Consider the following 25,228-nt stretch of genomic DNA (forward strand, 5'->3'; position numbering starts at 1 on the left):
CTAGCAGGCAATCTCCTGCTGCCTCCTGGTAGAAAGAAAACTCTCCTTCTTCTCCTCCTCTCTCACCACCTTTCTCATGACGATTGTGACAAGGGAAGGACGATATTGGCAAAAGCCAGGGCCAGTTTGCAAAACCACACCCTCTCTACTCACACACATCCAGCAAGGCATGAGACAGGAGAGCACAGAAATCAGGAAAGGAAGATGCTCCCTGTTGACGTTTGGACTCAGCAGCTGGATGCCACATGGGCGGCCGTTCACCTCCCTGGTGAAATAGGGGAGGGACAAAAAAAAAAAAAGAAGAGAATTCGTACGAATTTTCTTCTTTTTGTCCCTCCCCTATTTCACTGGGGAGGGGAGGGGGGAGGTGAACGGCTGCCACGTGGCAACTGGCTGCCGGCTGAGCTCAAACCTCAACACACACAGATCTGAAAATAAATTTACAGATGAGCCCCCATCCTAGTTCCCACCATTCTCTCCCAAAGTGCCTTCATCACAAGCAATTTCCCCCATTTCCTGAGATCTAAAGCTCTATTAGAAAGAAATAGAGTATCTCTACAGAACTTTCCAAATCCAGAATTCTGAAGTGATTCTCATCCACTTGATTTAGGTGAGCATTTCAGTGTTAACGTCAGACTAAGGGTTGTATTATATGAAAAACTAACTATTGTTCAACTGCTGAGTGTTTATCAAACCTGCAGAAACTGTTGTTGTGCTAGTTCATGTTTCAGTGTTTGATGTTGTTAACATGGCCAACTAAAGTGGCAAATAAATACCAATATCGAGTAAGTTAACACCGATATAGCAAATCCAGTCTTTCTTTGGGGCTTATGTTTCTTATTCTGAGGCTGTTTCTTTGCTTTCAAATATTCCTGCTAAAAATGATTCAATAAAAATTAGTTCCTGACTGTAACATTTTAATGCCCAGGTTGGATTTTCTCAGTATTTTAAAATATAAATATGCAAGACTCTCCAAATTAGATAACATCACAACTCATTATGTTGCCATTCCACACCCAAAAAATGGCGCAGTAAGGGCTTTTTCTGACCTTTACACACTTTCTCATACTGTTTGGAGATTTCTTCCAGCTTCTCATTATTCGGCTGCTTCTAAATATCACATTGAAAGCGAATTAAAGAAAACATGTCAAAAACATATTGAAAGAAACAAATATACATGCTACATATTAGTAGCTTTTCATTCTGAGCCTCAGTAAGTATTAAATGAAGTATTTAAAGACAAACAGTCGAGAATAAGTAAGTTTTTCATGTAGTGAAAGGAGCATTCAAGCTGACTAAAAAAGTGTTTAGAAGACATTACTACTAACATATCTAAGTGTCACTAATCAGAATCAGGGTATCTGCAGGTATTAAGTATGTATTTACTAGGCAGATTACTCGATTTAAAACAATTTGCCAAGGTCCTGCAGTGAGAAGTTCTTTAAACATCTTTCATTCATCCATTAAGACTAATTTCATCTGGATACTCTTGTTTTTACCCCTATTTCTGTAGGCTTTCTCCTGTTGGTTGGAAAATTTGCCTCATTACTGGATTACTTAAAAAAATTAAAAGCAAGTAAAATTTAAAAAAAATAGAATACCTTTTTAAATTGTAGGATTGTGCGCTGTTTGATCTCTAATTCTTTACTAAACTGGTTTTTAATTTTCTGAAGTTCATTAACTTTGTTCCTCAGGGATTTCTCCTCAGATTGCATTCTACACACCTGTAACAATGCATAAAGACAGCAAGCAAAGCTAACATTTAGCTATAAGCCTTTCACAATCTCTGCAGGTTATCTAAGTAAAAAAATACTTTCATCAAGAATCAAATCTTCGCAAGCATCTTTGCTAAATTTCAGGGGCTAGAAGTGCACTATGCTGTACATCCTGCCTAGGGAACAATTTTCACCATAGAATGGAGTATTAAGTTTGGCAGGAAAAAAACGAAAAACAACAAACCACACCACCAAAACCAAGCCACCAGGAAATAGCCTAATCGAACTACAAATTCAGTTGTCCTTTAAAAAAAAAGTGTTTCCTGACATGCGATCCCATCCACTCCTTGCTACTTCCCAAAGGATTATACACTGCATGTTGAGTAGGGAAAAAGTCCTGAAATGTTACGCTGCTGGGGAAGACATTAATACTTTTTTTAAAGCTTAACTTTCAAGCCCAAACTCTTGCAATAGTCTTCTGGATTCTAAGTTCTTGCGATATCCCATGAGGTTCTAAGAAATTCTACTGCTTAATAACTAAATACTAACAATCAACATTAGTAAAAGTTATTCCATTTTTTCATTTATTTTCCCCAAACTTAATAGAAAACATTTCAAATTTTAAGAAGTCTCTAGAATTTTGCGCTTTCCTTTTCCAATTAATCCATCTTTTCCTCCCAGAGATGAGCATTTTCCAAAAGTCTGAATTCTGAGGCTTTGAAGTCAGCACAAATAACAACAGAAGGCTACTGTTGTTATGATGATTACAAAGTCCTCCTCCATAACCAGGTTAACCTACTTTTGACAAGCCTTTTTCAAGTGTATTAATAAAATTTACTTCCCCCCTTCAATATCAGTACTAATCCATGTTTTGACACCTTATCTTTAGCTCACAGCTCAATGGCAATGTAACTTTAGAGTCACTCTTACTCTAAATGGATGGCTGAACACAGCCTTGTTATGAATCACTTTTAACAGCTGTAGCTTGGGACTTGTGAAAACAGGTTTTACTAACAGAACCCCAAACAAACTTGCAGAAGAAACATTTGCCCTAGGGTTACAAACCTGGTTTTGTACTTGCTGAATTTGTTTCTTGGCATCAGAAAGTTTCTCTTTCAAATCTGCATGTTCTTCCTCTTTCCTCTGCAAATCCTTTTTCAAGCTCTGTACAAGGGCAGAGCTCTCAGAAAGATCTTTACGTAGCCTTGTGTTAGAAATTAAGAGACGTAAATAACATTAGTGTTACACATCTCAAAGAAACAGCTTTTACACATTAACTCAGGCTCTTCGATAGCTGGTTTTATTCATGAATAGAATCCCAGATCTATCAGCTAAATGACAAGCATTACAATTTTGGATTTCAGCTACATATTATATGATCCTGAAGTAACAAACCGCTCAGATTCACTCTTGAACAGTGCAATTTTTTAAAATTCTTTTTTCTAAGCACAGTAGACTAACCATTTCTACCACTAGGTGTCCTTACACAGTAACAAAAGGGACAAGGTTAATATCAATTAAGTATAAACTTGATATTTACATCCAGACCTTGTAAGGATCAAAATAAATAAAAATCAAAAGAAAGTAGAAAAAACAACAACATTGTAACAAGTCCTGTTGTTATTAAGTGCTACAAAGTCATTAAGAAGTTTAATGGGTTTATTTTTAAATGGTCATATTTATTTTAAAAAGCTTACAGTAAGTTACCTTGGATTTTTACTTCGCAATTACCTAATAGAAGATTTCTTAAATTCTATAATTAACAATGCAAAATAAGGTCTCACAAAAGGAAAACCTTTCAAAGTTCCCCAGACCTTCATGCTAAATTGTATTTCAGAGTACATGCACGTGCCCACAGATATCAGAACTAAAGAAACCCTAGTCAGAAGGGCTACACAGCATCTTAAAGCTATTTTTACATGATTGCAATTTCCTTGCCACATAGCAAATATAATCTCTCAGATACATTTAATCTCTTATTTCTTAAAGATTTAAAAACTAGAGGGGGCTGGGGAAGTTCTAATCTCCTATACCCATTATTCCTTCAAGTTCTTATAGTATACTGTGTTCACCTAGAATAGCTATTACCAAAACCGGCTGTTTACTGTTTAATTACCAGGCCTTTTTTTCCTTTCTTCTTTTCCTTTTTACCATTCAGTCCTTTCTAAAGAAAACATTGCCTGCTTTTATACGAGTTACAGCATATAACATTAAACTATGTTATTTCCTCCAAAAAGGGTATGTAACATAATACTGTTAGAAATCCCCAAATAATTCATCATTTCCTGTTTGCCCCTACAATAGTTCTGCATGATTTAGATCTATATTTCTGAAAGAATACAGAAACAGGTGAGGAAAACATAGCTAGCAAAATATGCAAATATAGAAATCAAGTAGTGCATTAAAAGTTCTTAAGCAGTTTGGTTAATAAAGTTGACAAACATGAAGATGTGTTATGTCAAAATAAATTGATGTTCACAGAGGGTAGTTTTAACTTGAGTCCATTCTCAAAGGGCTAGGAATTATCTCATTATTTACTTACAAGTCTATAGATTGTATTTGCTCGTCCTCATTTTTCTCTTTTTCTTAAAGAGTGTGTTTCATGTTCTGCAAGCTGTTCATCAACTGCACAACTTCCTCCTTTAGATTTGCTTCCCGATCATTTAATTCTTTCAGTTTTTTGTCTGAATTGGCACATTCCTCTTGCAGAGCTACTGTATTACTTTCCAGATTTAAAATAATAGATTCTTTTTCTTTAAGTACTTCTTCTAACTTTGCTATGCTGTCATCTTTAGCTCTAAAAGCCTCCAAGAAGCATTCAAGCTCTCTTATTTTTCCCTTGGAGCTGGTAACTTCCTCTTCAAACTCTGCAATTACTCTGTGATCTTCTGCAGCCTGTTTTTCAAAATCCTGGGTTTTCTTCTGGATGTGCTCTTGTAACTGACTCATAAGATCTTTTTCCTTTGTGGACTGATGATCTTGATTTGCAGTCTCATTTAACTTTATTTTTAGTTGTTTATTGCAATTCTCAGCATCATCAAGTCCCTTCTTTAAGTCTTCAACTTGTTGAAGTAGTTCTTGAATCTGCTGCCTTTTTTGTGAAGAAGCCTTAATAATGTTTTTGCATTCTTCCCAAATGCTTTCAACACTGCAATGAAAGGAGCTCTCCTGTCCCAGAGCTGCTGTAGAAGCAGTTTGGGACTCCATGCACACAGGACTCATTTGAGCTCTCTCCAGTTCATCTTTCTGAGAGTCTAAGGAATCCTTTAGATCAACTGAATCAATATCCCTAGTGTAAGACTCTAACTGACATTTATACAACTCATCTACTTTGGACTGCATTGTTTTAATTAGTGGCACTTTATAAATTATATTTTGTTTAGCACCTTCTACTTCGTTATTTAGCTGAATAATCTTTTCTTCTTGTTCCCTATTGATAGTTTTCTGTTTGCCCAATTCAGAAACAATCTCCTGATAGTCAGCTCGACACTGCTGAAGTTCTTCACCTAAGCCAGAAGCCCTTTCTTCAGAAGCAGAGAGCTTGAGATTCAAGTTTTTTATTTGCCCACTGAACTCTTTTTTGTTTTTTTCTATTCTGCATTGTTCTTCAAGTGCAGCTAGCTGACCTTCCAAGGTTTCAGTTCTTTCCTTCAGTGCTAGTATTTCTGCATAGTTCTCAGTATTATTTGCTTTCACATATTCAGTTCTCTTTTGATCCAGAGAGTCATCTTCCCAACTCTCCTTCATACCTCCTAAAAAAAAAATAAACCAAAAAAACCAAAACAACAGTTCAGGATGATTAAAATCAGTAGTACAAGTCACTAGCACTGCCAAATAGCAATTACTATGTGGAAAATGGTCACCATCTGAAAGCCACACCCTTATATCACATGGCTTTTTGAAGTCTTGAAGTAAAGCCCCTCTGAACAGTTTAAAATGCAGTAGGTGCCTCTTAGGCTTATAGACGTGGTTTGCAGCAAGAGGTGTTCAGGAGCCTTAAAGAACATTTTGCCATGGCTCTGTTCCAGCCTTCTACTCTGCACCACTATAGAAAAATCTAGCTAGTTTTACTAATATGTAGTAATATCTATGAGCCAGATAATGGTCACAGTTATGTCTAGTTTCCACTTCCACTGGTTCAACAATCCTTTTAATACAGCCAATCACCCATTTTACACTTAGAAAAGCAATGGTATTGTATACTTTCCTGAGAATTTTCATTCATACTCAATATGCCCTTACTTTAAAAATTAAGCTAAAAATCCAGCACAAGTTTTTTGCTTAGTGTTTGGGACTTTCTTCTCTTTTTTCAGTTTTTTCAGGAGAACTTATGCCCACACCTAATGTGTTGCATGTAAGGTTCTCCCAGAAAGATCTACAACATTCCATCACGATCCCAAATTTCCATAAACATTTTATTAGCTTAAGACTGTTTTTTCCCTGAAGTAAAATCATATGCATTTCACCACCTTCAAAATTGACTCCAGCTGTATTTTCCACTGTTTTAGAATCCAGCTGTGTCCATTTAGTAACATGCATGTATGTTTTAGTATTAAAATCAAGCCTGACTATCACTAAAGGTTTAGGTCATCACAGCTATGTACTCCAAAGTGATACTATAGATTTCTGTGAGTACTGCAACTACAGTAAGGTGGAGTTTGGCAGTCATCTCGCTTTGGGAGCATTAAGCACACGGGTACATGTGTACTGCATGGAAACATCCTCTGAACAGATCCAACAAGTTTTATAGAGTCACTAACAAAAAGTCATACCGAAGCATTAGCAACAGTGGTTTCCACCTCAATTCAGGTTTTGGTTTTTGATTATTTTTAGAGGGATCAAATTCTACAGGACACTTTTTTCCTCCTGCTTTTCTGTACCCTTTCTTTTCTGTTCTAATTAGATGTATCAAGTGTTCCTGCTAGGTCAGAGGAAACAGCAGCTTTACTTTGGCTTGTAAAGCCATGCTTCTAAATACTACAAGATGAAAAAATTGGAATTGGGAGATGGTTTTCTCTGAAAGCCTAGTTGTGTGGTCTCAAGAAAACATATCAGACAAAATACTACAAACTCCTCACACTGGACATGAATTTAACATACTTCACTAAAACGGAGAGGTGCTGAGATGTCTTAAGACATATTTTGCGATCTAAGGTGCCAAGATACAAAAAGTAGCAGAGTTTTGCCCAACAGCTATAGTGAGAAGAGTATGATCATTCATAAGAGGATTTAGAGGTGATCGAGATGCTTTGTACTGACAACCACAATCACGTAGCAAAGCAGGATAAATACTAGTGCAAGAAGATGCATGATATTCAGTGCAGAAGCTTCTTATGTAGGAAGTACTAAGAAAGGAAGAAATCCCATCCCAAAACATGGGAGGCAAGTCCTAGAGAAGACTACAAAAACCTGAACCTCAAGACAAGATAACCTATCTTCTCACAAAATAAGCTTTGGTCATAGGCCACTAGCATGTCTAAATTCTACAACAAAGCCATCACAATGTACCTGTGCTCATTTTTCTATTGTACCAAGTATGTTTAACAAGAACGGTTAAATGTAAGTATATATAAGTTTCATCATTACAGAGCATCTAGTAACTCAGTTTTTAAATTAGATGCCTTATAGTCTCAACAGCCACATATCAAACATATTTAACATGACTGAAGAGCCTGCTCTTCCCAATAAAAAGAAAATCTCAGTGCTGTCATTAATTGGCACTGTTAACTAACTTCTTGTTTGAGAAGAGCTATCCCTTCTCTGTTTTTTGCTTGTTTAAACAAGTTTCAGTCATGAGATAAGAAACCTACTACTATATAATATATCAAAGAGTCTACATCAGCTTCAGTTCTCACCCCCTTCCTGTAACATTTATATAGCTGGCACTATCAAATGGTCATGCTAGGATCCAGTATTCATCCCAGCCAAAAAAGGTAGAGACAAATCAGAAAGGCATCTGGTACAGACAGAAGCTTTTCTTAAGACAGACTTCAAATGACACGTATTTGAACAAGCTGCACAGACATCAGAAGTGCCCTACTGGATGACACACCATCAGTTGACCTAGCCTAATATTTTGCCTCCTTTTGCTGCTGTTGGCAGGCCCAGCCACTTTCCACAAACCTTTTCTGACATAGGACACCTGGGAATGTTGGAGGAACATGAGACAGTAAATCCCTGCTTAACCCTGTCAGTATCTATGTATGAACCTGTTGGCCGTTAGCTTGTCTAACCACTCCTGGAATCTGAGAATGATCTGTCTCTCTCACCTCCTAGGGCAACAAATACTAGAAGTTCACTACCCATGGCATGAAGTGCTGTGTTCCATAAACTTAAACTGATCTTCTAGATTGAGCATTCCCTTGTTCTTTCACTGCAGTGATGAATGACAGTCCAGCATTCAGTTTATTCACCATCTGTATCCTCAGTTTTCTGTGATCATGTGAACTTGACAAGTCTCCTTGTAACATATTTTATCCCTCTTTATGGAGATAGATATTTTCTGATCCCCATTTTTAACCTTATTCTCTTTTTCTATCCTATCCTCACCCAAACAATTGCCTGGAAGATCTTCTTACTTGCACCTATTCTGCAGGAAGAAGGCAAGAAAGTGAGGGATACAAAGGGAAGATCTTTCATTCTCCTCTGGCATATGCTTTCCATAGTTCTACGAGAAACTGGAGCCCAGCTCTGTCCTGAAGATCTTACAAATACCATTTTGCACAAGTCAGTCCCATAAAGCTCAATCTCACCAATTAATAGACTTTAATGAAATGGATAACGTAAGTAGTGGTGTCCTTTTAAGTTTCACCTTCATGCTTGAAGGTCTTCAACTGTAGCTGGTTTATTCACCTCATTCTAAAAAGACTGGTAAGCTCACAGATAAAGCAAGGAAAGCAAAACAGATTGGAAGTGCAAACGTGAGAGCTGCACAAAATATGTATCTGTGGACTTAAAATAATTTTACTTCCATTCAACTGAAAAGCTTTTCTCCTTTGCCAGCACTGTCACCTTCAGCAAAGCTGGTGTGTTCACAGCACGCATACAGCATGAAACATCAAGTTTCACAGTCCGTGCTGTATGACTGAACAATCAGTAACTCGCTGACACCGTTGACGCTTGCGTAGGCAATTTTAATAAAACTTGAGCAGGGGATGCTACTCTCCCAGAAGTCCAGCAACAGCAAGTTTAGTCCAAAAACAATTGTTAAGAAATTAAGAACTACAGCTGAGTCTGCAAGTACATTAACAGATGAGAAAAAGCAGCAGAAAGGAGAGTCTAAAAACTAACGTTTATTTTAAGCATTTAGGAGTGAGCAGTATAGGACCTTCTGCAAAAGTGATATTTACATAACAGTTACTTTGATTTACAGTTTAACATAGTAGATTTTCTCCTCACAACATAACGTTTACACTTCACAATTTTTCGCTTCTGTTCTGGAATAGTAATCAAGTTTTTTTGGAAGGCCCCCTGTGAGTGATGGTAGAAATTTTACCTTTCTCTGCAGGTGGCTCTTTTTCCACAATAGGCTTACTTTCAGAGCAACGTTTTCTTCCCACTTCCAATACAGTCTCCTCACAATCCTTGAATTGGCTGCTTTCAATCACTTCCTTAGAGTTTTTTTCTGCGAGTTTTCTTTTTATGGTAGTTACAGTGTTGTCCTGTGTTAAAATAAGATCAATTACTTTGAAGTTTTACCAAGTGAGCACTTAAAAGCCTTAGTAATCCTTTAGATGCAAATATTTTTACAAATCTATCTGGGTAACCTGTATAGGGGTTGTCAGAAGAACAATTCAGTTACAGATCAGTTACTCAAGCAAAAAGCAGGTACAGCTTCAGACAGTAATAAGCACAATGTTTTGCACTGTACAGAAAGTAGAGCAAGAGACTAGGAAACTACAAAATGCAAAACGAGTTTACCACCTGAAGTATCCAGTGTCGAAAGAGCTGAGGAAATTCATGATTTGCTCAAAGGGCCAATGGTCAGCTCTACAAGTTCACCACTTTCTTGTCATGGTTGGTAGAGCTGGGAGTTTTAACCTCCTTCAGCAAAGCCACAGATCATTTTTATCATGACAGATCTGATGCAATTTGAAAGCCTAGTCAGTTCTGTCATATATACTTTAGACTATATATTTGACTAAGAATGAAGTTTCTTTACTCACAAGATGACACAAGTGGCAAGCCATGCTGGTTGCCAAGGACCAATCACTCATCTAAGTAATTCATTAAAAACAAATAATCTGTAGAACAGACTTGAGGTTTGTGGTCACATTTTAAGTTTCATGCCACAGAGTCTCATAGAAATGCTGGACAGAGCTGGAGCCTTTCTCTTGGAAGGAGCAGTGATAGGAAGCAGTCATCACAACTGCCATCACCCTGAGCATTCCTGCTACTGAAAAGCTAAGGTGCTCGGAGGCAGAGAGGGAACAGAAGATTAAGTATGGTCAAAGCCTTAAGTTCACAGTGGAAGAGAAAAAGGGATCAGAGTGCTGCCTAAGTTTAATTTAAAATGTTCTCAGAACTACGTTTCAGGTTACTGGGCATCAGGCTCAAAAAACCACCTAACTGCATGTTTTGATTTTTTTCTAACCTGTATACATGTAGCCAAGCCAGTCTTTTGGCATTCAGCAGCTAGCAGCAGACTAGCCAGCTGCAAGTTTTATTGATCGCATCAAAAGCGGAGATACCCTGGCCATCCACTCTTAGTTCAAACTCTACTCAACACGTTCATATTATTGCTCTGCCTTAAAAAGTTCGTGTGCATGGTGGTAGTAGGGGGAACACACTGATTTTTGTTGGCAATTTACACAATCACTGTCCTTCTCACATTAACTTCTAACTTCAATTAAATCTGACCTTTTGCTGCAGCAAAACCTCCTTTCCTTCCTCTTCCATTCAGGCAAAAATAAAAAGACAGTGACATAATCCCTCTCCTCCCACTGCTAAAGTCCTCCCAGTTTGAGTGTTGGGGTTTTTTTTCTCTTTAGAGTGGCTCTTCATAGTCTCATCGACAGTCCTCCAATAATAACTCCAGATCACTGCTTCCAAAAGTCCTATTTTCCACACACACCTCCACACACATTCTGCTGTAACTTCAGTTTCAATGCCAACTTCACCTGCTGCCATTTCAAGAAAGAAGCCATTACTTACAGAAAATTTCAATTTTCCAAAATAGTCAAGTCCATTATAAGCAAAGATTTAGATTTTTTTTGTAAACAGAAAATTAAGATGTCTCAGACTTACATAGTCTTTCATGGTTTTTTCTAAACGGGATATCAAATCTTGCAGTCTCATGGGAACATCATCTTTTTGCTCCACAATACCTATTAGTTCTTGAATCCTTTTATTCTGCGTATTCATTTTCTTAGAAAAGAAAGTAGTTCAGTCAATGTTGAATTCTCGAACTATACAATGCATTTAGAAGCAAGATCAGTTAAGCTAAACTTGATATAAAAAAAGCTAGAAACGTACTACAACAGCATTTTAAGCTACCGAAATTTTGTATTAAAGCAAGTAATTCTGCACAAGTTTTTTTTGAGAAAGTTACCTCAGTTGGTTCTTTAAGCTGCTCAGCAGACTCATCCGATTTAATCATCTGCATTTCAGAGTCTGTAACAGGAAAAGAACCCTGCATCAAATACCCAGCCATTACATATTTTACTCAGTAATCCATTTTTCCAGATCTCCTGGTCCTTTAGTAGCTTTTGAATAGACTCATTTTTTTTTGTGTTGGCTTCTACTTGCAGGACACATTTCAAAAGTTTAGGGTTTTTTGAATAGAATTGGGCCCTGCAACCCATATAAAATATAGATCACGTCAAGAGACTTCTGCTGAAATCATACTATGAGGTATTGCTACTTTTATCTATCAGTGTTCCACAGAATACCTGAAAACACTGCATCAGCAAAATGTAAAGTGCTGGGATCATAATATAACCATGAAATCACGAATAAATAATGTTGACGTGTTACCCCACAATTCAGAAGTCTTCAACTGACAGTTTTAAGTTTTGTCTTAAAAATGAAATAATCAAGGCCTGTGCAATTGTTCAACCTGAACATACACAAAACAATTATTATCACCTCTATACATATGATTTGGTTCCAAAATCCTGCTCAACTGGATTTTACAATGCTCAACTACTATTTTACAGTAGTCATTTCTTTTTTCTTTCACATCACACACACACAGAGCTCACCTTTGGTTTTCTGTGTCAACTCTTCTTCAATTTTGATTAGTTCATTGGTTTTCTTTGTCAGCTTTTCTTTGGTCTGAGTTAGTTCAGTGGTAGTTTTGCCCAGCTGTTTTGCAAGCCAACCTATAGCTTCCTGTGGGTCCTCCAGAGACACCACGTGTCTGTGTTTCTTCTGCCTGCTTTTTGATATCAATGACATCATTCTGCAGAGAATCAGCAATGCCCTCAAGATCAGTGTAGGTGCCTGGCCCGATGCCATATTCTTCATTCTGAAAGATAATTTATATCCTTTTAGAAATAGAAATAATTACACAATATCCACTATTTCTACTGAAAATTTGGAAGACCATTATGTCCTCAAACATCTAAGTACAGTTAATTCTGACTTCAAAGCCATCTTGTGGGTTCATAGGCAATTGGATTGCCAGTTTCTGTCTACCTTCACACAGAAGTCTCCAGCATCAAGGAACAGATACTTTATTTTTAAAGCATTTAATGGCCCATCATCACATTCCCTTTTATATCACCACAAAAGCATCCCCTCCAAATTTAATATAAAAGCTAGCATTTTTACCCAATGAGAACACTGAATGAACACAGCAAGCAAACAGTTTTAAAATGAATACATCCGAAATTTTCAAATATCAGTAAAAGTTTGTGAGGTCAAATAAGTTTGTGGTAACTTATCAAATTAAGTTGTACTTAAAACATTGACTTTATATCTTTCCTCCTTGTTTTTTAAAAACAAAGGGTTCCAAACTCACAAGAACCAGCCTCAACTTAAGGGTTTAGTTATGCTTAAGTGTCTATACAATTGTCATTGCTTCAGTTGTAGCTACAATAACCTAAAGAGGAAAAAAGTCTCTGGGACCACTCCAGTACAGTCCATATATGGGGCCTAAGAATTCAGCTTCAAATACCTTAAATATGCACTTAATGCAACAGTTTATAGCATGCTTCAGACAGAAATTATATGACGACAAAATCAAGATTCTTCCTTCCATGGGAAAGGAAGGGCACATATATCTCATCATTTCATCCTATTAGCACACAGAAATATGCTCCATCCAAATTAAGTGAGCAACCTTAGCCCGCGCTCTGAAAAGCCAAAGCACAGGGTCTAATATGAGCATGAACGCCCTATGTTCATACTCATCAAGGCAGAATTCTACCTGGACAGCTTCTCTGGTTTAGCCTATGATCTTGAGGGCAGGGGGGGAAATCACCTAGACATCTTTCAGGGCCATCAAGTTAAAAAAAAAAAAAAAAATCAGTGAAGAATTCTGTCTGCAGTATGATGACTGTATGTCATCTTGGTATGGGCTCGAGTAAATACCTACCACTCTACTAATGGAACTTATAATATGAACATTATGGCCTCTGTTAAACTAGAAGTCACCAAAATTGTACTAGCAAAAATACCAGCTGTGACCAAGAAAAATAAGAAAATCAGTAGCTGGTTTTCCTCAGTAACATCAGGAACAGCCTTATACTTCCAAATGTTATAAAAAGAGATTATGCTGAAGCATAGCTCATATATGATAGCCTGCTTAAAGGAGATTAGACCTGATGATTTAAAGAGCAAAACAAGGCAAGTTTAAGATAACTTTGGTAGATCGACAAGTCTATACATTGTTTCTGCCAAAATCTTAGTGTTAGCATTGCATATTTTAAACAATAGCTTTTAAACATTGGAGGCAGTACCTAAAAGCCACAACCAGTTTGCAATTCGTAAAAAAACTTACTTTGACTGTTGACAATTCTTGAGTGCGTTAACACACTTGCCCAGCATCAGAAGAGAGGTGTTTATATTTCCACTCTCTTTCAATCTATGACCTTCATTGTGGGTCTTAGCATATCCTTCTGAACCAGCAAGATCACACAGTGACAGTCTGAAAGCAGATAAGGAAAATTCCCTTTATTTACCTTAGAACATGCACAAATTATTCACTTTTAAAAACGATCACTTTTTTTAGAGGAAGAATTTCTTGATCTTCATCTGCACAAACACTTCCATCCTCTTCAATGTTGTTTTCTCAATCAAATTTTACATTACTTCCTGACAAACCTTTTCCCAACACACCTCCTATTTCCCCTCCCTCCCGCCATCTCTTCCTTCTGAGGACTCAGAGGAGTTCAGGTGTACAGCAGGCTAACAGAACCTTGTGCTGCACAGAGGGGACAAGGCACAGAACAGCCCTGCAGCCTGATGGCTGGAGGTAGAGGGCCAAGAACTGTGTGATGGTAGGAAGTGGGGAAACCACCACACACGCATGAGTTTCTATCAGGAAGCACTGGGTGTATAGTGCAGTACCAGTACACCAACACAGACCATAACTGACAGTTCCCAGTACCAGCACACCAACACAGACCATAACTGACAATTTCATCACAAAGAAGAGAGGGTCTCTGCTCTGAACTTACTCATTGACTCAGGTCACTCGCGGTGCTCCCGAATCTTCAGTTTTCAGTATCTTAACTGTGAATATGCTGTGACTAAAAGGAAAAGTTTAAATCAGCAGAGAAGTGATAGACAAATACATTCAAAATATTTTTAACCTCCACAACATCTGTTCAAAACTGTTGAATCTGTCAACTTCTCTAAGCATATACTCTATCAGATACAAACTTTTAAAGAGATGCTTATGTAGCCTTTATTTTGCTTTTTCCTCAGACATTTAGATGGAATAAAGCTAAGTGCTTTTGCTTGAAGGAGAGTATTTGATAAAACTGTTAGCTTTTGAACATGTTCATCTTACTGAAGGATTGAATCCTTTTGACTAAAAGCACTGGGTCACATAGTGCTAAAGGATGTCAAACCTAGATATCTAGACCCTGTTAAAGCCTCTTCCCCTCCTACAAGCCACAATCCATATTTTAGCTCCCCCCTCCTCCCAGAGACCATCCTATGCCCAATGTTATTCAAAAAGTTTCTCACCTTCTGCTGGAGCAAGTATTTAGTTTCTTGCTCACGATACTCTGGTGTTTCAACCCCAGTTTTAGAAGTCTAAAAGCTTCTTTAGAATCAGAAATCTGAACCCACTGCAGATCTTTAGGAAGAACAGACATGGTAATCTTGTAAATATCATTATCAAAAAGAAAGAAGGGATTAAGGGATAACATACGCACACCAAGAACGTTTACTTGAGACATAAAAACATTTTACTAAGCATGCTTCAGACAGAAATTATATGACGACAAAATCAAGATTCTTCCTTCCATGGGAAAGGAAGGGCAAATATATCTCATCATTTCATCCTATTAGCACACAGAAATATGCTCCATCCAAATTAAGTGAGCAACCTTAGCCCGCGCTCTGAAAAGCCAAAGCACAGGGTCTAATATGAGCATGAACGCCCTATGTTCATACTCATCAAGGCAGAATTCTACCTGGACAGCTTCTCTGGTTTAGCCTATGATCTTGAGGGCAGGGGGGGAAATCACCTAGACATCTTTCAGGGCCATCAAGTTAAAAAAAAAAATCAGTGAAGAATTCTGTCTGCAGTATGATGACTGTATGTCATCTTGGTATGGGCTCGAGTAAATACCTACCACTCTACTAATGGAACTTATAATATGAACATTATGGCCTCTGTTAAACTAGAAGTCACCAAAATTGTACTAGCAAAAATACCAGCTGTGACCAAGAAAAATAAGAAAATCAGTAGCTGGTTTTCCTCAGTAACATCAGGAACAGCCTTATACTTCCAAATGTTATAAAAAGAGATTATGCTGAAGCATAGCTCAGAGCAGACTATTTCCTACTTCACACATCTTCTAGTCTTTGAAGAAATGAAGGAGTTGGGTTTATCATCTGATTCAGCTTTCTGAATCTATAGTTTGGCATATGAAAGATAAAAGTAGCAGGCCAAATACCTACAAAAAAGCCTTTAATCTAGAATTGGGGTCTTGATTGTTCAAAGAACCTATAACAAATGAAACAGGATTTGAAAGCTGTTTTTCCCATGGCCAGAAACAAACACTGAACTGTTAGAGTTCTGCTAACTCCCTGCCTTGCCCAACCCACAACAAATTACATCACACACTTGATTAGAGTACTGTAAAATGTAATTTGCAGTCAGACTGAACTTTCTCACATATTCTCTGAAGTGTATCTCTACAGAAAATACTAAAAAATAGAACTGTTGAGCCAATTATAACTATAGGTAAGAATTTGGAGTCTTTTAAGAAAATGGAAAAAAACAAAACACTAAAAAATTTGTCAATTGTTCTCAATGTTTCTCCCATTTCAGAGAAATATCAAGGCAGTGGAGTGCACGCAGGCTTTTAAGAGTTACAGTTAAGAATAGAGAGAAAACACTATTAAAGGCACAGATACTTCTGTGTATGCAGGTTGTTGCCTTTCATGCTCAAGGCAGACATTTCTAGTGCCACAGTGAATACAGTTAGGAGTTTTCTAACCTAGAAAGAAACATTATTACAGGAAGACTGACTTTTCAAATTACACCTTTGGCAGTTTGCAATGTATTCTAATCACCTTTTACATAAGAACATCCCTTGATGTCTTGAGCAAGGCGTAGTGTTTTTCTTTTCTTGTCATTTGATACAGGAATCAATAGATCATAAAAACATTCATTGTAAATCTCACAAAATGAAACCCAAAGAGAAAACGTCACGTGATTTTTCGCAGTTGTGCTAGATTGTTCTGAGCCTTTTAAGAGTTCTTCCAAATCTGCCAAGTACAAAATATTACAAGTCATTATAGACCTTGTAAAATGAACTTCATTCAAAAAATTAATAAGAGAAAACTGATATTACAGCAGCCTTCTAAAAAGCACTTACCCCAGACAAAAATCCCTTGGAATTTTTCTCCCCTTTCCTAAATATCTGGAAGTCACATGCGTACCCTATATATTTGCCAGACACCTAATCTACCACTTCCTTTCCCACTTACAAATTCTATCAAAAACATGCAGCTTTGTTAGAATTATTCAAGTCTCTTCAATGTCTTCAGAAGATAGAGAATCAAACCGACAAGTACATGACATTCCAACATTTTAAAGCAAACCTAGTATTTAGGTAGTTTTTAAATGCCAGAATTAGGTTTATCTGATTACATAGAGGGTCAGGATACCACTAGAGACCATAGCATAAGTAGTACTACTTTTCCTTGCCATAGCCTCGTCTCATTTAACCCCTGTTCAGGTATACTTCTAACCATTTCATCCTTGTGTTTTCTGGCCAGATAACTTACTCACTATCCAATTCACTGGCATATAAAAATGTCAAGTAGCCATTTTATTATTAACATAGGCCAGAAGTCAGTTGTTGAACTTAAGAAAGCTTCTTTGCCTGCTTTAATTGCAATTCTTTAATATAAAACATACCCTTATAACCAACTGGTGCTCTGCTGTTAGTGCTCTCTCGATGGTCTACCTGCAAAAGAGAACAGAGACTTTAAGACACATCTCTGGCAGGACATCACCAGTTACTTGTGTAACAGCTCCACTGGACAGTAACACAGTGTCGTTGCAATATGCCAGTACAAAGATCCTGACTACACATCATGTCTAGTTCAATGCACCTGCACATTCCTATTGAAAGGATTGTTCTTACCTTAACACTTGTTCCTGACACCCCCCTCACCTCAGGCCCTATCACAGTAGAGAGCATTTCAGCTCGCTGAGCCAGAGGAAAACTCACCACGGAAAAATAGAGGGGTGGGACCCCGCAGAGAAGCAGGGTGATTTAACAGGATGATTTGCAGAAGTCCGGTTGTAGTTTACACATTATTCTTAACCTGGTGAATCTAGACAGTCTGGAAATTTTTATTATTGGTATTTTGCTAATTCAGAATTCCATATCTTACAGCTTCCTAGGTCAGCTCTCAGAAACAGAGGTAAACATAGAACACTTGTTCACTTAAGAAATTAAGTGAGCAACTTACAGCCTGTACCATGTAGTAGTATCACAGTTGAAATAAAGCCTAGGTTTTAGAAAGAGAAGGAAAGCTTCCTTCTGCTGAATCTTTAAAAAAAAAAAAAAAAAAAAAAAAAGAAAGGTAAAACAAATCCCTACAGATAGAGGTTAATACACATACACTCCATTCCCACTCTTAGTTTTGGTTGTTTGGTTTTTTTAGGCAGAGAACTGCAAAGAAGTGCGACTTGTCTACCAAAACCAGTATGCTTAAGAGAAGAAACATGGATTAAAAAACAGGTGTGATTTGGGTTGGGTTTTTTTAATGTTTTGTCAAGAGCATACGTCATATAAAGCTGGGATTCCATAAAGCGATTCCTGAAATAGTTAAATACGTATGTAATCAAAACTTTCAGGTTTAAGCTTTACACACGTAAAACACCCACCCAAACCTCTCTCTGTTGAAGTAGGTGTAAACTTTGAAAACTGTTGTTACAAGAACAATACTTCAGCTTATAAATTTAGTGGCAAAACTACAGGGGACACATACATGATCGTTTTTTCTGAAGCCCTTAAAGACTGCTAGACCTGGATAGAACATATGCCTGTGCTTTTGAAGTGAACTCTTGAAGAATTCTGCTGCCTCCTGCCTTCCACACTGGAGAATTCTAGTTAACTAACTCGGATAAAAATCAAGGTAACAGATATATTCCATCCCACAACAGTCACAACACTGTATTATAACCTAGCATACCACTAGGGAGATGCTTAATTCTTTTCACTAAATAAATGCACTGCAATCCCTTTCTAGTTCCAATTCCCAGCATATGCTCAGTTTTCTTACATTCTTGCATTCATTTCAGAATTAAAGACACCAGGAAGAAGGTACGCTTATACAAAATACAATCCCCGTAACTCTAATTGGACTAAACAGCTTTAGAATTCCAGGCACTGAAGTGTATTTCTGGACTACTCAACAGTGATCTGTTTAAGAATAAAGTCCAGCAGAAACCTGTTTGAATTCAAATCTTTAGAAGTCCAACAGCTTTATAGCTCTGCTGTTCCAAAAAAACTCTTCCTTCCTTTGAGGTTATTTGCACAGACTGGAAGAGGGGAACAACCCCAAAATCATTCATTTCTGTCAAGTATCCTGAAAGAGAGTAAATTGTTTAAAGGAGCAGACCTACTAGCATCCCCACAGATGGCGAGACTATTTGCATTCCGTCTTTATTAAGCACCAGTAACCCCAGAGGATAAATTATCAGATGCCCAAGCTATAGAAAAAAGCTCAGTGTTTACATTCTATCAAGTATTCAGCCACAAGGCAGAAATCCACAGAACAGGGTTCATCAGCAATATTGCTCACTTTGCTGCTAATCTGAAGAGCTACCTGACAGCAAAGACACATCCATACTTAAATACAGAGAGTTGCTTCCCACTGAAAAATGAAGAGCACTGAGCTCTCTAAAGATGCATGTACTCATCAGTACAGAAAGAAGTGCTCCTCTACCTCTTTTGTTCGGCAAAGTATTGAATTTTTAATAGCGGTTTCTTCTCTCACTTGGTCTCTAGTCAGCCTTATATAATCTCTACACCGATGGGGTTTGAAGTCCATTGCTGTGTATAGCTTCCCTTGAATACTTTTAAACAACAGATCCAGAGTCCTTGGCAGAATATCGACGTCATCCTCTGTCCCTGAAAGCAACATACCAAAGAAAGACCTTAATTATTACTGTGAACAAGGTATACAAATAAACAAAGACAGAAAGATAAAAAATTCTAATCTCAAGGCATACATGAGGAATTTGGAGGCCACTTACAGCACGAAGCAGTGGGTTTCTGTATTCTCCAGGTAACAGAAATGTCATTAGAGTGTTTCGAAAGGTATTTGGCTTTCAGCAACAGCTCATGCTCTACCCCTTAGACAGTGAGGAGCAGAAACAGGTGGGGTGTTCTGCATAAACATAGCCTTAATGAAAAAAACAAATCCAAACCAACCACAACCAACACACGTTCAACAGAGATTTGCAGTTTTCCAGTTGCATTTCTTAGGCTGCCTTCACTCTCTCTCTCAAGGAAGTAATTTGGAAATACAACTGATGACTCCCCTCTCAGCTGCAGTCCTGGACTAATTCCACAGACCCTACCAAAAAAGTTCTAGAAGCCTTGTGAAGACTCACTCCTTTCCCTGTCCCAGACCCTTTCCTACCAAAGCATCCTACTTTTGCACCTGAAAGGCAAAAAGGAGTCAAATAAAAGCCTCAGTGCACACTTGATCTTTCTGAATCCAAATGCAAGTTTAAAAAGGGTTCACTTAACTTTGATTTCTAAACCAGAGAGGAGAGGGAATAGGGCAGAATGGAAGAGAAACAACGATCCTGTCTCAGACTGACAGCATTATCTTCCAGCCTCTGATAACTCCTACTGCTCCTGAGACAGACGGGCTTTCAGCAGTTACAGCGCTAGCTGCGCTGCCCAAGTCAGAACCTCTGTAAAACGTAGTTGCACTCAAACACTGAGCTAGGAACCGAATAACATATTAAGTTAAAGTACTGCTGGATTACATTTGTTTCTCCTCATCTACTCATAATTTTTTGTTTATTGTAATGCCACTTGTAATTCAACCTCACATGAACAAAGTAACAGTCACTGGCAAACAATGAACAGCCCTAAAAAACTGTTGCATCCTCCACTGAAGTCCCTTGCCATTGACTGAACACAGACTGCCATGTAATGCCAGAAAGGAAAGGCTGTATTGGCAATACTGGGAATAACAGAAGAGGAGATCACGGCACCCCGTAGGCAACAGTCTGCCCTGACAGTTCTTATCACAAGTCAATAGTTAAGTCCTAGAAAAATAGAATACCATGAAAAAGTCTCCAGAGTCTGAAAAGACACGAATGAAAAATTCTTGAAAACCCACACAATATAGCCCGAACTAGTCAAGCGTGGGGGACTCTACTTTAGGAATTTTGGGTTTTGTTACTTACCTATTCTTTATTAGGCCAGAGCATGCCATTATTGCCCCAGATTAATGATAACTGAAAATACTGGCAGTAGTCTTTAGTTATAATCTACCTAACAGAAGATCACTTAGAAGACAATGTCACTTCAATAAAGATCAACTTCGTATGGCACAAGACTCATTGTCCCTCTACTACTTCTGTGTATAAAATAAGCATTATAGCCTCTAGAACTGCCATTCCGTTATAGGAGAAATTGTTTCCACGTATATCAAACCACCTTATTTGTTAAAATGCTTTGAAAAATAATTAAAGTGACATCTTCTGACCAGAAAGGATATTGAGCTTTAACAGTACAGACCAGTACATCAGGAGACAAGGTCTCCTAGGATATTATTGATAAACTCAGAAACTTGAGACAAGGCAGAAGTACTTGAAAGTACTCAAATATGTTTCGAATTATTTATGCTCTGCCTGTAATAACTGAAACAGACACAAATACTATTCCTTATCTGAAGACAATGCATATAAGATGTGTATGACCTTTACAATAATGATAAAAAAATAACAAAATATTAGTCTGAACTTACACACTTTTCACATTCTGATATACAGAACACATTTTCTTAACTCCCCCCTCCTCCCTCTAGATACTTGGAGGAAAAAAAGAAGTCACACACACCTGGTTGAAATTATTACAGCCTTATAAAGCAATACACTGTATGTTTATGTAAACTCTGGCAGTGACTGTCAGTTGGCAGTTTAGTGATACTTGTTATGGAAGGAGACTTTCAAAGGTTATTTATTATTATTCAAGAGAAGCCAATGTATAGGGCCTACAATTTAAATAAAGGAAAGAGTTACAATATTTCTGCTAGAAGTAACCCTCTCAAAAAAAAAAAAAACCAAAACAAAAAAAGGAACTTCATTCAAGGAGAACGCATTTCTACTTATACCTTGGGATGTGTAGGTTTTCCCAGCATTTCTAACGCCATACGTAAAAATAAGATGATTATATCCATCCAGCAAATCTTGCACTGGTTGCTTCATGGTACTTTCAAAGAATTCTTCTTGAGTTGTTTCAGGTCCAAACACCTGAGCATTACCAAGCAACATCTTTATTTTGTTTCAGCAATCACCAGAGACTTTTAAAGAATCCTTCAAATTCTGTATGTTTATAATCTTAAAGACTATCGACAGTTTAAAAATCTAGTTTGCTTGCTATTAAATAATGTAAGTTAAACAATTTTTCCAGGAAAAAATTAAAAACTTCTAAAGGCAATTCATTTACTTGTGAAAAAGCGAACTTACTCGTGAAAAAGTGAACTTCTGCATCATCTTTTCAGCAGTTTTTTCACTTAGCTGGCTCGAAGAATTTTTGGGAAGCTTCAGTACGATGCTTATTGAATCCTCAAGTGAAACACAGTTCTATTAAAAGGAAGCAGAAACAATGCAGGCATGAAAAGAGTATGAAAAGCTCAGTGGAAAAAAACCCCAAAACCCAACAAAAACCCCAAGCATACGTTTAAGGTATTTTTAAACTCTATAAATGTCACACCTGCAATTCATTTTCTCTTTCCGATGATGTAAATGGCCTAATACGCAGGCAAATTGTATGTGTTCCTTAGGCTCCAAACTGCTCCCCTTAAATTAAAAAAAAAAGAAAATAAGGAAGTTAGAAATTTGACTAGATTCTTTACTGGATAGCTAGCATGTTAAGGCAGTTTTATTTTCACCAGGCTATTCTGAACAGATTTATTTGATGACGAGGGAAGCAAAAGTAATTCACTACATCAGTTTTCACAAGTGCTTAGGCCCCTGCAGACGTTCGCTGTGATAACTTAAGAGTTCATAATATGTATATAATATGTATATAGCATGTGTATATATATACACACACACACACATATATACAACATTAAGGCAATTAGAGATCAAGAATGAAACCCACAAAAACATTCTATGATTAAGCTGCTCCAAGCTGGCAATTAGCCTCATTCACAGAAGACTGATGCACCCAGTGAAGTATCAATGCAGTGCCACACAACTTAGTCTAATCCTACGTATCTCCTCCAGATTAAAAACACACTAAAGACGCTTTTCATCTTCTCTGTAAAATTCTGATTATTCTTACTGATAAAAAGACTAAGCTTATTAAAAAATATCCAAACAATGCAAACATTAAAGCTTTCTTACCTGGCTTGTGTTTGAGCTTGAAGAAACCAAAGAGAGATCTGTTTTAAAATCTTCTACGCTTCCTGGTGCGGGTCTTTGAAACGGCTCAACACCAGCAATATAGGATGGTCCGAAAAAGTCCTCCTTACCCAAATTCTGTTCCATCCTGTGAGATAAAATAAAACCCTTTTTTTGCTTTCTGATCACATAACATAAAGCTTCTGAAGTCTCTTATATAAGACAAGTCAATCTGAAACTGATAGCTGCAGTTTCTTTAAGGAGAAAGCTTTCTTTATCCTGTTCAAAATTTACATAGCAAGTTTCTGATAGCTGGGGAGGGGGTCTGCAGTGGGGTTCAGATCATGATGAAACAAGACCAGCCATTCTTCTTCCAATGCAAAGCAACTGTTTACCAGGGAAAAGGCCTTATACATATACCACAACCTTGCTAAAACCCATGTCTGACAAGGAAGATATAATTAAAAAAAAAAACCAACCACAACCACCAAACAATCATATTGTTCAGCATCCATTTCTCCATCATCCCATTGTAGTGGCCATTTAGAATAAAAGTTCATTGCAAGAGTAACCCAAACTTCATGGTTATCTCTGCAGGACCTGATAAATAATTGGTATTATAAATATAACACAATGTAGCTTAATACATGACAGAGTTCAGAAAGATGAGCAGATAGTTTTAGCTATTAAGGGGACACTAGAAAATTAGAAGACCTCATGTCAGACTGCAAGTTAAAGAACTGCTTTTTAGTAATTTTTTCAGTCGTTTTACAGACCAGCAATTCATTTATTAATCCAAAATTTAATGATTTTTGTGCATCTCAGAATCTGGGCAGTGAAAATTTGCTATAGAAAATGAAAGTAAATTGATCCAGTGTTGATAGTAGACAGGTAGATTTCAAAATAATCTTTAAAAAGTGCATTTTATTTCAAAATATTAGTATATTTTGTCTGCACTTCACTCTCCAACTGTTCTTTCCTGTGATGTTACAGATGTGGCTTGGCAGCTTTTGTTCTGTATTAAGTTTAACTCCGTGGGCTCACAGACTATGACAGCAACTCCCTGGGCTCGTAGACTCACAGACTGTGGCAGCAAGCATTCCAGCAATTAGACACCTACCACGTGGCTCCTACAGTTTTGAAGCTTTGGACATGATGAGTCAATGTCTTCTAACACTACATTCCCATGTCTGTGCTACATCCATGCATATACGTTTTGTCTCTAAATACTAATGGAGAACACACAGTGTTCATTAAAACAGCAGACAGACCAGGGCTGGTTCAAAGACCTTTTGCTCAGAAAAAGTGTTGCCTATTAAGCAGGCGTAATATTTTTGTTCCCCCCAGCAAAAAACCTGAAAGATGCCAGCACTTTGGTGTCAGAACAGTTAACAGCTCAGCCCTCCTATCTACCTTGTAAAAGGCGGATACAGGACTTCATGAAGCCAGACAAACTTCACCAAGATGCAAATGAGGTAAAGCGATACATAAACTAAGCAGCAACGTTTAGTTTAATCTACAGTTCTTATTTTTGTCAGACAACTATATGAAAACCAGGAAAAACTTGGCCTGAAATACTGACAAAGCTTGAACAAACACTGAGCTGGGAATAAGCTACTACTGGAAAGAAACATACCTGTGCTGTCCCGATCCAGAAGTCTTATTCATCAGCTACACAAGTCACAGGGCAAAACTCTTGCCAGACCTTGACAGGAAACATATTTGTTAGGTAGCTGACAGCTTACATTTTGTTTTAAATACAAGCTTATTTTAAAGCGTGATTTGTCAAGATTATGCTCTCACTCGGTGCTTTTTTACCCAAGGGGCCAAAGGCAAACATGAAGCTCTGCGAGCCAAGCTGGAATTCAAAGCATTCCTGTGAGCCCAGCACTCAGAGAAGTCAGGTCCCACCACTAACAGCAGGTCAAAGACAAGATCGACTGTCCATCTGTCTGCACACTGTGTCAGTCACACAGCACTGTCATTACCTGAGATGTGCTGCGGGAAACGGGCACACTGCCTGGCTGGGGCCTCCAACGTACTTGTGTGCGGGGAGATGTCACTGTAGTTCTGCTTATGGTGTCAGCAGAGTTTGGAGCTGCAGACACCTCCCGAGGGGGATCCAGAATGGCACACAAAGCCAAACGTGCTCACAGCACACACACAGCCTGCAGCGCTGTCAGGCAGCACAAGGCCTGGAAAGGCTCCAAACCTCACAGCTGGCAGCTTATAAAACCATAACGCATCAGTACTTACACTTAAAGAGATTTAAACGAAG

General features: G+C 37.8%; 1 pseudogene; it reads right to left on the minus strand.

The window, feature by feature from the left end:
* LOC141918778 (kinesin-like protein KIF20B) lies at positions 1-25,228 on the minus strand (annotated as a pseudogene).

The sequence above is a fragment of the Strix aluco genome, chromosome Z, assembly GCF_031877795.1.
Source record: "Strix aluco isolate bStrAlu1 chromosome Z, bStrAlu1.hap1, whole genome shotgun sequence".
NCBI lineage: Eukaryota > Metazoa > Chordata > Aves > Strigiformes > Strigidae > Strix > Strix aluco.